General features: G+C 37.5%; 1 protein-coding gene across 1 annotated transcript in view; it reads left to right on the forward strand.

Annotated features, from left to right (window-relative positions):
• LOC129429211 (uncharacterized) overlaps positions 1 to 21,230 on the forward strand; it is a 66,197-nt gene that overhangs the window by 16,789 nt on the left and 28,178 nt on the right. The gene's annotated exons all lie outside the window — the stretch shown is intronic.

Raw genomic sequence — 21,230 nt, forward strand, 5'->3', positions numbered from 1 at the left:
ACATTTGGCAAATAAAGCAATGAAAAACAACGTAATGTTTTCATGTGGAGCGCCTGTTTATGCTGCGCTGTTTGGGATTCGCCCTCGGTTTCTGTGTGCTCGCGCGTTTAAGTGCCCTCAATAGTGCACACACAAGAGAGACTCGTTTAAAAAAAACAAGCGAACATAAAATCATTCTGTTATTGACAGGGCACATACAAACAAAATTATATCCACAGTATTCTTTTTCTAATAAAAACATTTGTTTATGTCTTAAGTGTATGCATAGATTACAATCAGAAACCAGTCTGTGCCTATTTGCAATTTGGTCTTAAAGAGACAGTAACCTCAATTAAACTACTTAAGTGTCATTAATGTTAATCAAACAACCTAAGACAAAGAGAAAATCACTTCTGTAGCGGTTTACCCAGTACAATATGGTGATGTCGTTGATGTATGATTTAGCTATGTCGGATTACATATTATATTTCAGCTATAATTATATTTATCTGTAGTTTAATTTATTATTATTAATTCTGTTGTTTTAATATAACACATTTTGTCTGTTTATTTACAGGATTATTAGATGTCAGACTCCTGACTTTCAGCACACCTGACTTTCAGCACACCTGACTTTCAGCACACCTGACTTTCAGCACACCTGACTTTCAGCACTCCCGACTTTCAGCACTCCTGACTTTCAGCACTGGTTTCTGGTGTGTCATTAAGGAGAAACTGTAGGCTTCTAATGTTATGTCCTGGCCATGCAAATATTGCAAATTTGAGACATCAAAACATGTAGAACTTTTTGCATTATAGATTAAAACATCCACACACTGGTCAAGGCCGGTCTGTGCCCTGCTTGTACTTGGATTGTCCGTGCTCATTTAGAGGTTGGGGGCCACTTCGTGCACATTTGTCTAGGCACCACACACAAACAGAACAGTTAAGACAAACTGTTTCATTTTCATGTCTTGTGTGTAATTTGTTTAGTTGTCACACAGAGAGGCAGTATTTTGAACACCTTGGTGTTCATCTCAAAAAGCACGAAACTGTTCATTGTGTTTTTAGAGATTGTGACTACAGTACCAACATATATTCAACTTTTGCTTCACATAGAAGTAGGAAGCACAATCCTCACTGCCTTGAAGACTTTAAAAATACAGTATTTCAGACATACTCAAATCAGACAATAGAATCTAGTAGTTTGTTAGATGAAAGTGATGTTAGTTTTGATGATGCAGCTGTAGAAGAGGGTGTAGATTTGGGTGAAGTCGTTGTTGATCAGCTTGGTTCCTTATTGCTTAAATTGGGCTGCATCTTAAATGTGCCTAGTAAATGTATAGATGAAATTGTAGGGGATCTTCAGTTTATTACTTGTACGACATCTGCACCTGTAATCAAAGACATTGTCAACAACACATTTAAAAAGCATAACTGCAGTGTAGAAGAACTGGTGATCACAGATCTAATAAATAATATTTGCAAGTTAAATCCTCTTATAGCAGCATTCAGTCAGGAAGGTCCTCTCGCCACAGCACATAATCGAAATGGGTATCTAAAGGAACATTTCTCTATCGTTGAGCCAGTGGAGTATATACTTGATGAGAAAGAGGGAAGGACATTCCAGTATGTACCAATTTTGCAGTCTTTGTCAGAAATTCTAAAGAACCGTGACATTCAGGATAAGCTGTTCAAAAGTGCAAGACACTGTGGTTCTTGTCAGTATGCCAGTTTTCATGATGCTTCCAATTTCAAGGAAAATGAATTTAAGTTAAGAGTTAAGACTTTTACTTTTACTATACTGTGATGATTTTGAAATTTGTAACCCTTTAGGAACTTCTCGCAAAAAGCACAAGGTAACAGGAGTCTACTGGGTGTTGGCTGAAATTTCATCTGTATTAAGGTCTGCATTATCATCAATTTACTTGAGTATCTTGTGCAAGGCAGATGATGTTAAGAAATTTGGCTATTCCGCAGTGCTAGAGCCATTGTTAAGGGATTTGAAAAGCTTGGAAGAGGATGGACTTTTTGTGCCTCACTTGGGAAAAGTAATAAAAGGCACAGTGTTTTCTGTGATTGCTGATAACCTTGGTGCTCACTCCCTTGGAGGTTTTGTTGAAAGTTTCAGTGGTTCATATGTTTGCAGATTTTGTATCGGAGACCGGTCACAATTTCAAGAACTTGAAGTTAGGACAGGAAAATTTCCTTGTAGAACAAAACAGCAATATCAGTTGGATGTCGATGTAGCAGTAGCGAGTAACAACCATAGTCACGGAGTTAAAACGCATTGTGCAGTTACTCAAAAATTAAGTTATTCTAATGTGACCACCGGTTACCCACCTGATGTACTGCACGATTTATTTGAAGGTATTGTACCTTTAGAATTGGCATTGTGTTTAGCTGTCTTGATAAAGAAAAAATATATCTCTCTTGAAGAGCTCAACAAAATCATCAAGCACTTTCCATACAAGTGGAAAGACAGGACAAATTGTCCCCAAGCAATACCAGCAACCTTTGCCAATCGTAAAAGCATTGGTGGTAATGCTCACGAAAACTGGTGCCTACTGAGGCTGCTACCACTTATGATTGCACACAAAGTGCCAGAAGAGGAACAGGCATGGCAGTTGTTGATGTGCCTCAAAGATGATGTTGAGTTGGCTTGGCTGTGTCACCTGTGTTCACAGATGAAACCATAGGTTACCTGGACAGCCTGATTGCAGACCATAGATGTAGATTTCGCAGTCTTTTTCCAGAAGAGTGATTGATTCCAAAACACCATTTTGTAGAGCATTATCCACAGCTCATTAAAGCGTTTGGCCCATTAGTGTCTTTATGGACAATGAGGTTTGAAGCAAAGCACTGCTTCTTTAAAAAGATAGTAAGACAAACTGCTAGGGGTGTCGCAAGATTAAATGTGTCTCGCGAGATTTCTTGTGGAGGTGAAATGCTGGCCGTTTCTCAAATAAAAGACTGCATTCTTCGGAGGTCGCTTTTGTAATCTGCATTTACTTCATAAAGACTGTCTTATTAGGGACTATTAACAATTATAAAGTTTACTAATTATTTAGTTAATCGCAAATTGTTGTAATATGCTCACGACTTGTGAATGTAATGCTCAGTTAATGATCTGAAATAAACCTTGATGACGTATGCAGCCTGCATATGCGACCTCCGGAGGATGCAGCTTTCTGTTTGACCCTTTTAGAGGCCAGTTACACCACAAGCGTTTATGGCAGTTGCAGGCGGCTTTTTTAAATAATATTCTATGTGCAGGGAGCGTTTCCGCTCTGTTTATGCGCGCTGAGCGCCTTGCGGTTTTTGCCGCCGGCCGCAGCAAGCGCCTTTGAAGGAAAGCTGAGAGCGGAGAAGCGTCCTACGTCATTCGCTTCTTTCGAGGCACCAATCGAATGAGGGGAGAGGCGGGCCTTACGTTGTGGTGAGGGAAGTTTACTTTTTAGTTGCTTTGAAGAACCGGACTCCACTCGCTCACTCTCTCCTGCGTGTTTGTGCACCTCTCACCCTCATCACAGAGTTTACATGATTTAATGTCTGCATGTTCTTGCTCAAAAATGGTAGTAGCTGTATCATTTCTATTGTAAAGAAATGGACGTATATTAAATATTCAAATGGATTTAAACATTGTTTGGCTAAAAATAAGCGTTTCTCTCCGTCTAAAGTGAAAGTGAAGATAGAGTCCGCAAGACGAGTCCACTATCGCCCCCTGCAGGCATTTGTTATAACATATACATAATGCTTTTTATTTATAGACCACAAATCACTTGGGTCTATTTTTATTACCCAAAAATAACAAATTACTTCATTATCAGTTAGTAAAATAATTGTTAGGGCCAGTCCTTGATTAGTTAAAACATTTAAAAATAACATGAATTCAGTTTCTTATTCATTTATTTTATCATTGAGGGTTTCTTAAAAAGTGTAAAAAATATCGTCTCGTTCTCGTGTCTCGTCTCGTCTCGTGGATTAAGTGTCTCGTCACACCCCTACAAACTGCCAGTTTTCGTAACATTTTGAAGTCCATGGCAAAAAAAACACCAGTCGATGATTGCATACCATCTTTACACTTCAGATGTAAAAAAACCTGTGGTCTCCTGGTCAAAGACCTCAAGACTTCCAGTAGAGGTGATAAATGAGAGTATACAAGATTTTCTGTCACAGAAATTTCCTACGGAGACCATTGTTCATGTGACTAAAACTGCAGAATGTCAAGGCACCAGTTATGCTACTGGCATGATTTTGGTATATGGCACAACTGGTGGGTTGCCTGACTTTGCTGAGATAGTACAAATCATTGTGGTTCATGACTGCTTGGTCTTTGTAATGAAACTGCAAAGTGCATGGTACTGTGAGCATTTTCGATGCTTTAAGTTGGAGTCCACAAGGTGATTGAGCAGTCACAACTCACTAACACATACCCACTGTCTGCTTATACAGTAAATGGTGATCGAATGGTTTCTTTGAAACACTACATCTGCTGCTCAAACTAGGTAATTTCAGAAGGGCGTGTGTTATGTGACACCTTGTTAAGACATTTGTATTTCTGATTAGGACTGCACAACATGGAATGAAAATGTAAACTTGCTAAATAATAAAATATGCAACGAGAAAATGATTAAAATGTGTTAAAATAAATTATTAACTGGCATATACATGCTAGGCTTGTATATAACCGTGATACACGGTGCTTCAGCCTCTCACCGTTTAGATCACTTGCACATCGTGGCACTGTCTTTCACTGTCGTTTTGATATTTTCTTGTAATTAAATCATTTAGTTTCGTTAGAGAGCGCATCACACAACGTGCATCACAGAGCAGCGGGTGTCAGATTTAATTTATTCCTGTCAGAGTATGCGAGGCGAGCTGACCAACCAGACGATGCCAGAAGATGCGTGCTTACTCGTTTTTGTTATAATGTACATATATAATGTTTAATATAAGTGGTAGTATTTTTTGGTAGTATATTTCGGTAGTACCTGCGCACATTGACTCAATCACTTAATTAAACCAGCTGTTGCATTGGCATTGCAAGCGCTGCATTTACACAGTTGCGTCTAATTCAAAAGGGAAAGTAAAATGCGCATGTCTGCATGCACATTTATAAGCCCTGCCCACCCGGTGGGTTTGTCATGTGCTGATTTACTAGTGGGAAAATTCTGTCACCGCAACAACCCTAGTACATGCACATTCCTTCTAGAAAAGCAATCTCAGTCTTGTCAGTCTTTGTTATCTTTCTGCCTAAATTGTTTTAAGGATTACTTACAATCATAGTTATTCAAATCATTGCAATACTTTGTTCATTTAGTTATATCTTGCAGCCCTATTAAAATTTAAGCATGTTGTAATCTACAAACACATTAAGGGTGGGTTGCACTATAGATGCGCGGATGGGCTATTATTTCATCCGCAACCGCATCACAAAACTCATCATCCGTCCGCCATCCATCCGCACCAACGTTTCTGACCCGTTTTCAAAACCGCACCCGCCCGCCATCCGCTGACTGGGCGATGCAAGGCGCTGCTGATGACAGCCGCTGCTGATGACAGCCGCGAGACTAGAAAGCCCTAGAATATAAGCAGTGAACTCAGGCTATGTTTACATTAATGCGTTTATCCTTTAAAACGCGTTACTTTTGCTACGTTTACGCCTTTCATCTACACTACATCACTGTTTTCGACCCTCATAAAAGGATTCGGTCGTCAATGCTGCAGACCCTGTTTTAGTTTGAGAACTCAGACGTTGCGCTGAGTGTAAATGTAGATGGAGTCTTATGTAAACGAACAGCTGATGTTAACGTGACAGCGCATCATTTTCAAAGTAAAAATTATTTTATTCAGGTAAATGAAGGTTTGCAACAGAGGTTTTGACAAAAATAGTAAACATCTACCAACCAGCTATTATACACGCTATATCGGATTGTTTTAACATGTATCATCATAGATAATGTCTATTTTATATTTATGTTTGAGTATTGTTGGGTTTGAATATTGTTGTAATGTGTTTATGTTTTGTTTAAATTTAGTTAGCTTATTACGAAAGATAGACTGTAATTTTAAACGCCATATAGGGCGTTGTAAAGGGCAATATGAAGGGAGAATTGTAATGGGTCAGACATTATTTTCGAGTTTAATTTAAGTTTTGTTTTCTACTTTAAAATGAATTTCGTTTCAGATAATATGTCTCTTAATTTTAATCAATGTTTTGTTGATAAGTTTTGTGAATATAAATTAATAAAAACAATAAACTCAACGTCATTAATATTTAATGCTTGCGCTTTTAGCAATTTCAGCAATTTCTGTGTTGCTAGCGGAGGACGTGCACGGACCTCGCACACATTTAAAAATTTATGCAATAAGCATTTCTGTAGGCTAAAGCTATACTTCACCTCTTACTATGTTTGATTGAAGTTTGCATTTGCTGAAATTTATTTTTGCTTCAAGTTTGTTTAGTACTGTTCACTTGAATGCTTTCTTTTTAAATCATAAAGACCAGTCTCCGATCGGCGCACATGACATGGGACAAAATAAATAAATAAATAGCCTAAATTAAACGCACAAATTACATAGTCTGTACTGGTGTCATCCTGATTTTCCACTTTGTAAAACTTATTCCAGGCAACCCTTTTCTGACCTTTTATTTCCTTTGTTTTTAATTCTCATTTTTTTGAGTTTGCCACGTACCTCCTTCGCCGGCGTTGATAAGAGCTGTGTCGAAATGTGCCTCATTTCTCCGCGCTGTTAATGATAGAACGAATGGATCCTTAACAGCCGAGGCTATCCCAAACAATTAAAACCTTTATTAAATAAACGTGTATTTAGAAAACTTTTTCTTGTCACTGTTTTAGTATTATAAGTTATGTTTTGTGTTAATATTATTCGGTTTATGTGCGTATATTTCTAAGGTTGATTATTTGATATACTGTTGTTGAATAGTTTAATCTACATCAATGTGTCATATTTTCTAAAATAAATTCATATTTTTCTGATTACATATTTATTTTAATAAGTCAGAAATGTCTCCGCTGTTTATTGCTGACAGGCGCGATGGGCGCTACTGGGGGCGCCTGCAACAGGTGACCCAAATTATGGGTCCTCAGAAGGCTAGACCGTCTCATTTCAGTTCTCTTCGCGAACTTCTGAGCCTGCCACCTTGATAGAAATAGTGCTCACCTTTAAGGTCGCATGTTTTGAAGGACAAAGCTAATAACAAGCAGTCGATCCGCCACCCGCCCGAATTTAATTAAAATATTATTTTTCGTCACGTCATCCGCCCGATCCGCGGTTTATCCGCGGAGTCCGCGGCTGTAACCGCCAACCGCGCATCTCTAGGTTGCACCAACAAGGATTAGGCCTAAATCTGATTTAAATCAAAGCTTATTTAATAATTCTGTTGCACCAAACTTTAAACCTGTTTAAAAATAATCAGGGTTACATTTAAACTGTCATTTTGATCCAGGTTTAAATTTTACAGTAAATCTAGATTTAATCCTGTTGCTCCATTACTTTAAATCTCAGTTAGGGATTAAATTTAAACTTGCAAATGAGGAGGTTTAAATATTTTTAAAATGCGTTTATTATAACGTCTCAACAGAGCGGGTAAAGGGGGTCGCACCCTAGACGTGCAGTTCAGCCCCACGCAGCGTCGCGTCTAGGACAACTCGGAGGTATCGTAAACCAGAAGTGCACATTAAATTTCTAATTTCTAATCTTCCATTCCTCGCCAAAAATTTAGAACAAACAGTGGCTTCCCAACTGCTTTCTCATCTTTCCACTAACAATCTTTTTGAGCCACTTCAGTCTGGATTCCGTAAACTCCACAGTACTAAAACAGCGTTAGTTAAGGTTACTAATGACTTGTTGATGGCTTCTGATTCTGGTTGTTTATCTATTCTGATTCTTCTTGATCTTAGTGCTGCTTTTGACACTATAGATCATTCTATTTTAATCACCCGGTTAGAGACTATATTTGGCGTTTCTGATTCTGCATTAAAGTGGTTTAAGTCCTACCTCTCTGATCGTAAGCAGTTTGTTGTGATGGGTGACTGCAAGTCTGAGGTCGGTATGGTGCAATCGGGTGTTCCTCAAGGATCAGTCTTGGGCCCATTGCTTTTTAATATTTACATTTTCCCACTTGGCCGGCTTTTAAAGTCACTTGGTCTTAACTATCACTTTTATGCCGATGATACTCAGATTTATATACATTCAAAACCAAATACCACTATGACTGTGTCTTTTCTTTCTCAATGTCTTATTGATGTTAAGAAATGGATGTCTGACAATTTTCTGTGTCTAAATAGTGACAAGACAGAAGTGATGATTGTCGGTTCGCCTCATCAGTTGCGCAAAGCAGAGTCCGTAACATTATGTGTGGATGGCTCTGCTTTGCAATTCCAAACTAAATTGAAAAATTTGGGAGTGATTTTTGACGCCAATTTAACATTTGATGATCATGTTCGTAAAACTGTTAAAACATAATTTTTTTATCTTAGAAACATTGCCAAACTGCGTCCTATGCTGACTTTCCCTGTGGCCGAAAAGTTAATCAACACTTTTGTTTTTTCACGTATTGACTACTGTAATGCCTTGCTGGCTGGAGTTCCTAAAGCTACCCTTAACAAACTACAGTTGGTACAAAATTCTGCGGCTAGAATTCTGACTGGGACCAGTACAAGGGAGCACATTACACCTACCCTGGAAAAATTGCACTGGCTCCCTGTCAGTTTTCGTATTGATTTTAAAATCCTTTTGCTCACCTATAAGGCCCTAAACAATTTGGCCCCCCAATATCTGCGTGAGCTTTTAATCCCTTACACTCCTACACGTGCTCTACGCTCTTCTGAAGCTGGTCTTTTAACGGTCAAAACAACAAGCCTAAAAACTATGGGTGATCGGGCTTTTACTTGTGTGGCTCCTAAATTGTGGAATTCTTTGCCCTCAGAGATTAGGAATGCAGAATCCCTGGGTATTTTTAAATCCCACCTTAAAACGTACTTTTTTAGAGTAGCTTTTATGTGATTATTTTGTTTATTGTTAATTGGCTTTTACCTTGGTATGTTTAGTTTTAATACCTGTCATGTTATGTGCTCTTTTTAATTTCCTCTCTTTTTATGTGAAGCGCTTTGAGATGCTGATTTTAAAGGCGCTATATAAAATAAAGTTATTATTATTATTATTTAATAGCGCAAGCTTAGTCAGATAGCGTCTACTTAAAAATGCAATATATACGTTAGCAGCCAATGTTAATCGTTAGAGGAATAGTCTACTCATTTTCAATATTGGAATGTGTTGTTGCCTTGGCTGGGAACTGTTGGGTCGTCCCTCTGTCATCTGTGTGTGTGCACGTAGGCGCTGGAGCGCGCTGCGACGCTACGATAGCATTTAGCTTAGCCCCATTCATTCAATGGTACCATTTAGAGATAAAGTTAGAAGTGACCAAACACATCAACGTTTTTCCTATTTAAGACGAGTAGTTTGGTGGTACAAAACAAAACGCAGCGCTTTTCCAAGCGGACTTAGCTATATTTTGTGGCGTGGTAGCACTTTTGGGAGTACTTCGACTCGCCTGAAAAGTCCGCTCCCCTTCTCCCTCTCATAATGGGAGAGGGAGGGTGTTACTGCGCCGAGTCCAAGTACTCCCATAAGTGCTATTACGCCATAAAATATAGTTCCTCTTTTGAATCTGCTTGGAAAAGTGCTGCGTTTTGTTTTGTGCCACCAAGCTTGCTCGTGTGGCTACTCGTCTTGAATGGGGGGAGCGTTGGTGTGTTTGGTCACTTCTGACTTTGTCTCTAAATGGTACCATTGAATGAATGGGGCTAAGCTAAATGCTATCGAAGCGTCGCGGCGCGCTCCGGCGCTTGCGTGCACGCACACAGATGGTGGAGGGATGTATCAACAATTCTTGGTTGTGGTAATAACATATTTTAATGTTGAAAATGAGTAGACTATTCCTTTAAAAATAGATGGCCTGCCTTATTTTGTGAAGCTGAGGTATGTAAATCTAACCCCTGAAATGTTACCCCTTAAATGTTGTGGCACTGGCAGTAACAATAACTTTATTATTCATATCTTTTCAGGTGAAAGAGGAATTCAGAAGAATAACTACACTTTCTCTAGAGCAGAGCTTCATGTACTTGATCTCTACACACCCAAACTTATTGCCCTCATGAAGCTTAAGGGAGGCATTGTAGGGACAAAGCTAAGGCCGCACTTGGACAAACTTAGTCAGGTATGTTTTTTATTGTTCACTTTATTCATGATGATAGGTGTACTGTCTCACACACACTGTGCACATATACAGCATCAATCCTCACTCATTAGTCCACTTATACAATTTTATTAATGAAGTACTTTGTACAATGCCATAACTGACTTAAGAGGTCAATTAGTTGGTCTTAGCTTGTAGACTAAGACATTGTGCTTTTTTGTAAACTGTCAAAAATCTGGCGATACATAGAACAAGGTGACTTCATGGGATGGGATAAACCTAAAAGTGATAAAGTAAAATTGACCTTAACTGGCTTAAATCCTCTTTTGGGGGGTAAAATACTAGCATGCCTAAGACTTTGGCACAGTTCTGAATGTGTTGTTAACATTATTCTCTTAACAGAACCAAAGCATTGAACTGAGACGTGAAGCTATTATCCGGAGCCTCATACTGTACCTTGGCGAAAAAGAAGAGGAGCTTTTTGACGAATGTCTGGTAAAGCTTTTTTGCAAAACATTTTAAAATTGTGTTACCATAAAGTTAAGCCTTAATTAAGAGGCACATACATTGTTAATCTAATGCCATGTTCTACTAAACTATTTGAAGACTGTTTTACCAGTACAAATCAAGTAATATTTCTTGTTAATTATATACAGGAGGATAATCGCAGTGACAACATGCAACACATCCTTAAGATTCTGGTGGCCAGGAGATCCTACCAGGATGTCACAACGTTGCTAAAGCTTGTGCACTACTTATGGGGTTGATTTATGCCCTCAACCTTGCATACCCTAAAGCACTGCGCTATACTTTTGAGGTGTATTCTTATTTTATTCTGCAGTCTTATGTTACCCTTTAGTCAGGGAGCCACTGCCTGGAGACAGCTCATGATCAGAGGAAGACGACTCCCTCTCCACAATGTCTTCCTCAGTCATGGCTTTCTCATCTGGGCCTGTAAGTGAAAAGCACAGAAAGCAGTTAAGGATCATCCTTCAATCCAGCATACTGTCCAGAAATGCCAATGTGAGACTCAGTGTCGGTTGTGCTAAAGGCATGCAATGTCAAAAACAGCAAAAAGTTACAAAGCTACAAATAATTATTATATTGTTATAAAATATTGTTGGACTTAAAACCTACAGATGGCAGATTACAGTGTAAAATATATGAACTTACAAGTCTCCTCTGATGCTTGCACCGCAAGAGGAGGTGATGCACACCCAATGAGAGCCTCCTCCACCTGTGATGCAGCAGTAATGGTAGCGACTGCAGCTGGTGGCGACTCCAGGGATGGCGGCTCCTGGCCCTCTTCTGGCTCCTCCACATCAGAGGATTTCCTGATACAAGAGAAACAAAAAGTAAATAATTTCCCGTAATCATGCAAATTGACAACACTGATATATAACAGACAAGCAAAGAGTAAAAATCTATAACAAACACTTTCTATGGGAATTCTTTAAATTTACTATGCAGTCTTATGTTACCCTTTAGTCGGGGAGCCACTGCCTGGAGACAGCACGTGATCAGAGGAAGACGACTCCCTCTCCACAATGTCTTCCTCAGTCATGGCTTTCTCATCTGGGCCTGTAAGTGAAAAGCACAGAAATTAGTTAAGGATCATCCTTCAATTCAGCATACTGTCTAGAAGTGCCAATGTGAGACTCAGTGTCGGTTGTGCTAAAGGCATGCAATGTTAAAAACAGCAAAAAGTTACAAAGCTACAAATAATTATTATATTGTTGGACTTACAACCTACAGATGGAAGATTACAGTGTAAAATATATGAACTTACAAGTCTCCTCTGATGTCTGCACCGCAAGAGGAGGTGATGCACACCCAATGAGAGCCTCCTCCACCTGTGGAGCAGCAGCAATGGTTGCGACTGCAGCTGGTGGCGGCTCCAGGAATGGCGGCTCCTGGTCCTCTCCTGGGACATCTGGTCGAATCCAAATGAGTGGTCGATCTTTTCTGTATAGAAAGACGGTCGACCCATTTTCAAGGTGAGAATAGGCCCTAGGGGTGTGCCGGTTTCAGAATTGGTGATGACGGTTATGACGTGAGTCAAATGTGACGGTTCGTAACATAACCGTCTGTGGAGGGCGTTTTGCTCGTTTAAATGCTCGTGGATTGACGCGAAAGTGTCATTTTACCTAAAATCATGAATGTGATGCCAAGTGTGTTTTAAACAGTAATGCCTTTAAGCAATTAACAGAAAGCAATGAAATATTTAAAAAATACACTGTTGCAAAAAAACTGCGCTGTCACTCTGCCCAGCATAAATGAATCCTATATCTATCATTATCGTAATAATCTTCAGAGAAACAGATTTGTCCCATGGGCTTTTAATTGTGTCTATATCTGTCATTACACGGACTAGAACAGCACGAAAACAATGTGGATTAAAAAGACTTGAAGAGGTTTTGCTCATAAATGCATGTAAAATAAAGTAATGTGAATTTGAGATTTGCATACTGTTATTAAACTGCACATTATGCGCTGCAAACGCAGCCGGTGTAAAAGCACAAAGGCCAGATTGGCCACGCGCGGCAGACGCGCTGCTCAGTGCTCCCGCTTGCGATGTGAAACCGGCGTTTAAATAAACAAGACACTGATTAGCTATTTGCTCTACGTTTATTTAAAATCAACAGCAAGACAACTAGCAGTGAATGTGCTTTCAGGAGAGGTAGTAGATTAGCATGGGAGGATTTGAACTTGAAAAGCGGAGTGTACTGAATCTATCATTCAGTGTTTAAACAGATAGATCAGTATGAATTGTATGACATCTACAGTACTAGTTCACTACTGTTACTACAATTGTGCAAAAAAAAATATATATATATATTTCTGACAGATGCTGTAGCAGCATTTTAAAGTTCAGATTTAATAACAGCTTGCGCCAGCGCAAACCATAATTTTGGCATTAAATAATGAGTGTGGGGATTATTACAGTGAACAATTAGCGCGAAAAGGCGTGGGCTAGTTATTTTTGTGATTGACCTTATTGCATATACATTTTTGGAAGTTTCAGACGCAAAATTTATTGGGGAAGAGTATTTAAATGATTCACACAACACGATTTACTTGCATGTTGTTTGCATGTGTGATATTACTGGTATTTGTGCCATTATTTAAAGACAAAAAATGAAACCATTTGCACTTAAAATGGCTGCGATTGTTGCTGATATAGGAGGCTCGAGATCAGAGAGCGCAAACATAAAACAGAGCCAGAGGAACATATTATTCAAAAATATTGTTTGCAAAGCATTATTATATAAGGAAATAAAAGAGGATTCACTAGGAGAAGTCACACAATACCCAGTGTTTTAAAACTTCTTGTACAACTTCATTTTTTCTTTGCCGTGTTAGTTGGGATTTCACACCCCGCATTTTCACCTGCGATTTCCGTGGTGCTGAACTCAAGCGCATCAGGCGTTAACAGATCACCCGCACCTGCAGGAGCATCAGCTTCTATTTGCGACCCTAAACTAATTTGCGCTGCTTTTAGTAGAGATTGCCCTGGACCTTAAGAAAATCAGCTGCTGCGTCTGTGTTATTTAATTTGCGCCTTTTTAGTGAATATATCCCGCAGATATTACCACTCCCATCTGCGCTATTTGGGAATTGCGCTCTCACATTAATTTGGCCCGTTTAGTAAATCTGGCCCTAAATCTTTTCCAGACGCTGGTTTACATTCACCAGTCCAGAAACTAAAGTTACTGCTCTTTACACTTTAAACTGTTCAACACATTTTTTTTTCCCCCCACAGGACAAACAGATACCTCACCCACAAAAAAAGTTACCCATACCTTTCGATAAACCTGTAAAGGTCAATCAGCTTCAGACCCCACCGCCCTTCTCTTCGTAGCCGAAGAACCCACCTGTCCATCGTAAGATATTTAATAAATTTATATGAAAACTAATTTATAATTCAAATTGACTATTTTTGTTCTGGGTTTTGGTATAAATCTACCTGTGAGGAAAGAGACGTCTGGGCTTGAGCAAGAGCAGGTGAACTTCTATAAATACATAAAAGAGTACGGTAAGAAACATTTCTAGAAAAATCAAGCATCAGAAATTTGTGTCAAACCAAAATGCTGCAAATTCTAATAGCACAAAGGTTAAGGCTGAAACAGAAATAACTAGCAAAACTTGCTGTGATACAGTACTGGAAGCACACAGTCTGTCCTTCTTTGGCTTTACCTCCACACCCTGATCTGATCGTTCCCTAATTAAAGCTGTAATTAAAACAAACAGATTTAATCCATGTATATTAAAGAACTTTTAAATTGATTTTTTTTCTCAGGGTTCTGTTATAAATCTACCTGTGAGGAAGGAGCACAGCGCTTGATTCAGACTACCGCATGCTGTCAGTCTGTCCTTCTTTGGGCTGACCTCCACATCCTGCTCTTCCCCTAAATGAGGGTGTTGTGCTCAAACATTTAAAGTTGATTATTTTACTCTTTTGTGATCATAGATATTCACAAGACTCTATACAACATCTTTAAAGAGAACACAAGCTGACAGAATCTCACCTGAGGTGTGTAGACTGATTCTGCTGGAGGAGATGATAATGTAGACTCTTCAGGTTCCACTGTGTACCACAGATCATGCCACGTTGGAAAAGCTGCTGAGAACAAAGCAGAGAGGTTAAATAAAACACCACCGACTGGTTTGTTGACGTACCATTTCATATTCATAACAACATAAGTTTATGCTTTAGTATTATTTTCACTAATATGAACAAAAATGAAGTGCACCCACACCCTTCAGGGGAAGCTGATGATGGCTCCATGGAGACGCTCTCTTCTGGCTTCTCCACATCACCATCGGTCACCTCAATCTGAGGCTGATGGCAGGCTGTGGATCGACCGGTCGGCACTATACTCCTCTGTGAGTGACTCGCTTTCCACAACAGAGGATGTCCTGATAAGAGAGAAGCAGAAACAATAAGTAAATCATTTCCCTTAATCATACAGATTAATATATGAGACAGATGCAAAGAGTATAGAAATCTATAACAAACACTTTTTAATGGGGATTTTTTATATTTACAGTGCAGTCTTATGTTCCCCTAAAGTGAGGGAGCCACTGCTTGGAGAAAGCTCACGATGAGATGAAGACTCCCTTTCCTCAAAGTCTTCCTCCTCTGGGGGTAATTTGGAGACCGTGGCTGACCAAGCGTATTCACCTATTCTGACCAGAAGGAAAAGAGGCGAGAGTCCACGGTTCGTATTTAGCTGGGTGTTTCGACGATCACGGCCATAGGATCTCCCTCCTGTTGTTGGGAACCAGAGGGGGTCTCCTTCAGTGGTATGGCTGCGAGGATGTCAGCTGTATTGGGGCTGCCTACTGTGACTTCAAGTATTGTAACATCTGATCAGCCGGCAGAGGCACGACATGGTCTAATATTCCAGCTGCGGAGGGGGTCTCCTCCCCTAGGATACTCCTTACGCTTGCTTCATCCATTATTGGGAAAGGGGGTGACCTGGATGATTTGATTGCGTTTGCTTGTTTCAGTCTTTATATCCAGAGGTGGTAGGAAGTAATGTCCTGGGAATGGAGTCTGATAGGGTGGCTTGTAGAATCTGCAAAAGACCATATTACTGAAGGGGGGCGACCAGGGTGTATACGACAACCCCCTGTTTGGTTTAAGGACTACACTGTAACATCTTAGGCACTCTTAGGGAGTCCAGGTTTATGAGGGTGGGTAATGTAGAGTGTCATTAGACACTGGCAAAGAAGTCCGTCTTTTATTTATACATGATTTAAAGTGTTTGTTATTGTTGTGCTTAGCTGCAAATGCACTTACTTTTTCTCTTTATATGTCGGTAAACTCTAATTGTAAGGGTTCACATATGGGCAGGGGGTTTGTATTTGGGGAGGTCTGTTAAAAGTGTGCTGTGTATGCTTTTTGACACTAATGACTGTGTGCTGTGGACTTAAAATATATACTGGGTTGATTTTATAGTGTGTATTTTGATGATTTGAGCTGACCAGTGTATGATATTTAACTGAGACAGGATATATCAACAAGAACTACTGAGGTGCTATTTTATAATAAAGTGTATTTTTGCTAGCTGTGTGTGTTGCGTTCTCCCCTGAACATGAGCAGGTTATAATTAAAGGTGGTGGCAGCATTTGAATAGCCTCTATACTAACTAAAGCTCCCCAGTACCTCGGGTTGGGAGACGGGATTTATTAAACTAGCTCTTTCTTTTTTCTCAACAGGTATTGTTTCGAAATAGTGAAAACTACTTAAGCACCTTTTGTACTATTGCCTCACTATGACGCATCACTTTTATTGTTTCCTAATCTTTGGACAGAAGCATCTGCTAAATGCCTAAATGTTAAATAAAAACCTAATACTTTCTGGACTGGTATTAATATTTAAAGAAGCATCTGAGGACGTGCTAAACCATTATCCGCTGACTTGGATAAAATATCTAATGTTTTTGTCAAAAATACGGTAGCAATCCAGTTAAACTTTAATTGTAATTAATTGAGCTCAACACGCTGCCAGATGTGCTTTATTTTTAATCCACATTTACATGTTTCTTATTACCTGTCATGCGGCTTGTGATGTACGCGGTTAAGACACTGCTGTTTAGTTCATGTAAAGAAATCTCTGCCTAGATGCACAGAGACTCCACCGCCAAATCTCACATGTTCAAGTATGATCTTACATTATTCTGTGGATTAGATAGACTTAACACATCATGTTTCTGAACATAATGGCATTTTTGTGTTTTGAATCTTCACCGGACGGTACACTTCATGTTGTCCCTGTATTTAAGTCCTAACACTGCTTGTCTTTGCTTCTTGTTAGATTAGACACCTGGCACACTACATATGAAAATATTATACTGTGCAGTGTATGGCCAAAGAGAGAAAAATATGTGCATCGAAGCAGGAAGATCAAGTTAAAGAGAAATAAATAAGATGATAAATTAAAAATGGCAATGTTAATGATTTTTTATTCATCTCAGTCCAGCCTGGGAGCCAAAGATGGCAACCATGACCAATTACAAAGCATCACTGGATGTTTATCATTTCATACTACTAAACTAATAATGTAAATAAAACACAATATTACATTCTTGATAAAATGACTTACCACTGAAGCAATTGGATAAAACCTTGTAAGTACTGCTTATACATCTGTAACAGCCACCACAGGTTCTTGGAGCAGAGATCAAGATCCTGTAACGCAGTGCGAAAACAAACAGCAAAGAACCTGTGAATCATTTCTGTTAAAATTAAAACGGCAGGTCAACGTTATTTTTAGATTAGTTTAACTTACGAGAAACACTAAAATATATTTTAGTTCTCACATGTAAATTACTAAATGAAGAAAGAAAATAGAAACCGCTAGAATAATGTTAGACTCTGAGGTAAAACGTGTTGACAAATATATAAACATTTAATTCACTTTAGATTAAAAGATCTTACCACAGCAGTTAACGTTAGCCGCCTAGCTCTCCGTTTTTACAAAAGCTTCTCTTCATAGAAATCAACATGTATTTTCGTTTTTACATATAGAAGTTACTAAATAAAAAAGGAAAAAGAAATCGCTAAAATAATCTTGGTCTCTGAGGTAAAATCGAAATGACACTTTTTTTTATTGCGTGAATTCGCGGTTTTTTAGCTGAGTACAAGAGAAAGCGGGTACTCGTGACGAACTCGGGGTCAGCGCTTGCAGAGGAGCACGCTCATATCAGATGTGTGCACAGTAAAGGAATAATGTCCTGGGTTCAATTATGTTTTTTACTTAGTTTCCTAAAAAATATAACAATAATAATAAATAACCATTAGAGAACGTTCTTTTAAAGTTCTTTTTACTTTATTTAAAAATAACCACCCTGCAACGTTATGGGAACGTTATTTTATGGTTCCCCCCAAAAAAAGAATTTTTTTAAGTTGTTCTTTTATGTTATTTTAAAAGTTATTACCCTGCAACGTTATGGGAACTTTATTTTATGGTAGCAAAAAAAACCCTAAAAATAAAAACATTCCCAGAATGTTATTTGGTTCCCAAAAAAATAACTGTGTTATATAAATAAATTCTGTGTTTGCTGGGCAGTAGAGAGTAATTTCGACTTCTGAGAGGACACAACTGTAATCCACACTTATCATTACAGCTTGTACTATAAATCAAATACATAATACAACCACAGAAAAAAAATGTGACCATGCATTTCAGTCCAGTGCTTGTTGAATCCCAACAAAAGCAAACCTCAGGAGTGACAATATAGTCAACAGCAATGTAAAAGACTGAGAGCATGATTAGACACATGAAAAAATGTGATGAAATGTTATTCCATCAAATAATAATTTTTTATTTGTTGCTAAAACATTGTTTTTAGCAAAAAAAAGTCTTGTGTTGTTTAAAATGTATATTCAAGATCTGAAAAGACTGCATATTTTTGTTAGTTTGTCTGGTCTCAGTTTTCTGCAAATATAAGACAGAAGGCAGAAATGTTGACGGTAGTTCATAGGATGACACAAAAATATAACTTGACTTAAACAGATACATATGAATAGTAGTAAATTTAGGGGAAAAAAGTTTTTAAATTTTTCCGCGGATGTATTTATTTTCTTTAAAGGGATAGTTTACCCCTCCAAAATTTAAATTTTATCATTATTTACTCATCCTCAAGTAGTTCCAAACCTTGATCTGCTGAAGACAAAGATATTTTGAAGAATGTTTGTAACAAAGCAGATCTGGGACACCATTGACAATATTGACATTAAAAAATAATTTGTGAATGGTGCCCCAGATTTCTCTAAAATATCTTCCTTTGTGTTCAGCAGAACAGTGACATTTGTACAGGTTTAAGGGGGAGTAAAAGATGACAGAACTTTCATTTTTGTGTGACTATCCCTTTAAAGACATACTCTAGCTAGCATATAATGAAGGCATATAATAATATTAGTGTCTTTATTTAATCCATGGAGCCGTGTGGATCTTTGAAGCCCAAAAGGTGCATCCTTCCTTCAAAGTCAGAAGTTGTTCCCTGGTTCCCTTATAATGGTTTTCTACCGTTATAAAACTCGGAAGATCAAGGACATTTTTTAATTTAACTATTATTTGTGTTCGTCTGATAAAAGATAATCATGTACATAGAGGATGGCTTGAGGGTGAATAAATTATGGGATCATTTTTTTATGTATTGTCACTTAAGGCTGCGTTCACAGCAGCACTTCTGGTAACCATTTCAATGTAAGTTTAAAACCTCAAAAAATCTTCATAATATCTTTTTTGTTTTGGGCACAACAAACGTCATCAAATGTTTACCAGGATGATTTTAATCAGTTAAAAAAAATCAAAGTACATGTGCTAATACACAGACAGATCTATGGTTCAATAGTAAATTAAACTTGATAACTCTTTACAATGAGGTAGTATTTCTTAACAATTAATTAATGCATTAGATAACATAAACCAACAATGAACAATACCCTTACGAAAGGAAAATATATTTACCAATATATTACTTGAAATATATTGTAATATATTGCAATATATTATTTTACTTTCCATTTTCCAATATATTATACATTGGCAATACAAGGAATAATATATTGATGGTACATATATTCTATATATGTGTAATATATTGCAGTATATTGCAAAATATACAAATTATTGCCACTTTAACAATATATGTAGAGATATAGTTTCACATATATGTTTACTATATGGTAGAATATATTTCAAATATATGTAAAATTATATGGAAATATACATGAAATATATGTAGATATGTGTTCGATATATTGTGGAATACATTTTAAATATATGTAAAATAATATGGGAAATATATGTGCATATATGGGAATATGTATTAAAAATATATGTACAGATATAGTGTCACATGTATGTTTACTATATGGTAGAATATATTTCAAATATATGTACAACTATATGGAAATATATATGTAGATATGTGTTCGATATCTTGTGGAATACATTTTACATATATGTAAAACTAGATGGAAAATATGTGAAATATATGTGCATATATGAGAACATGTATTAACAATATATGTACAGATATAGTGTCACATGTATGTTTACTATATGGTAGAATATATTTCAAATATATGTACAACTATATGGAAATATATATGTAGATATGTGTTTGATATATTGTGGAATACATTTTGCATATATTTAAAATTAGATGGAAATATATGTACATATTTATTGTAAATGTATGCACAATATGTGTACATATATGAGAACATGCACATACAATGTATGAATATATTTGGGATATATACAGTATATGTACATGAAACATCTAAAATATATAAATACTTAAATATGCAACCTGCAATATACAAACATTTACACCACATATTAACACAGACTGATGGGTAATCTATCAAAGGCCACCTTTATTTTCTTTTAATCAGGCACAGATACTAAACCCAATTTGATGTACAGAGCTCTATAGGCCTATTAAAACCACAAGAGGTTTTGCATATGGTCAGTCAAAGGAAAAGTGATTGGCTTTACATTACATTACATAAATGTGTTGCATTGCATTTACATAAATTACATTTTAAAAGAGTGCCATTAAACAAAAAATATACAAAATATAAATTGAAGCAACTTAAATTATTTCAAAATTTCAGCAGTGCCATTATACAATATAAAGACAATATCAATAAAGACAATATCAATAAACAAAATGCACAGACAATAATGAACAAATAAATAATAAACAAACTTTCAAGAAGTTTGGGAACCGTGAAAAAGCAAAAAAAAAAAAACATTTGCCAAAAGAACAGTCCATTATCCTGGTTAGGAGTCCACCTTGGTTCTTCACTGATGTAAACCACTTACATACCCATGCTTTTGCTCTTCACCTGGTGTCTTAATGCCATTAGCTCGCAGATTCTACTGTTGATAGATTTTCTGACATCAGCTTCCTTGGGCTTATAGGAAACTGTTTTAAAACAGCATCTGTGGAGCAGAACAACAAGTTGTTCACAAAAATCTCTCAGAGATGCAATAAAAACT

The sequence above is a fragment of the Misgurnus anguillicaudatus genome, chromosome 18 (assembly GCF_027580225.2).
Source record: "Misgurnus anguillicaudatus chromosome 18, ASM2758022v2, whole genome shotgun sequence".
Classification (NCBI taxonomy): Eukaryota; Metazoa; Chordata; class Actinopteri; order Cypriniformes; family Cobitidae; genus Misgurnus; species Misgurnus anguillicaudatus.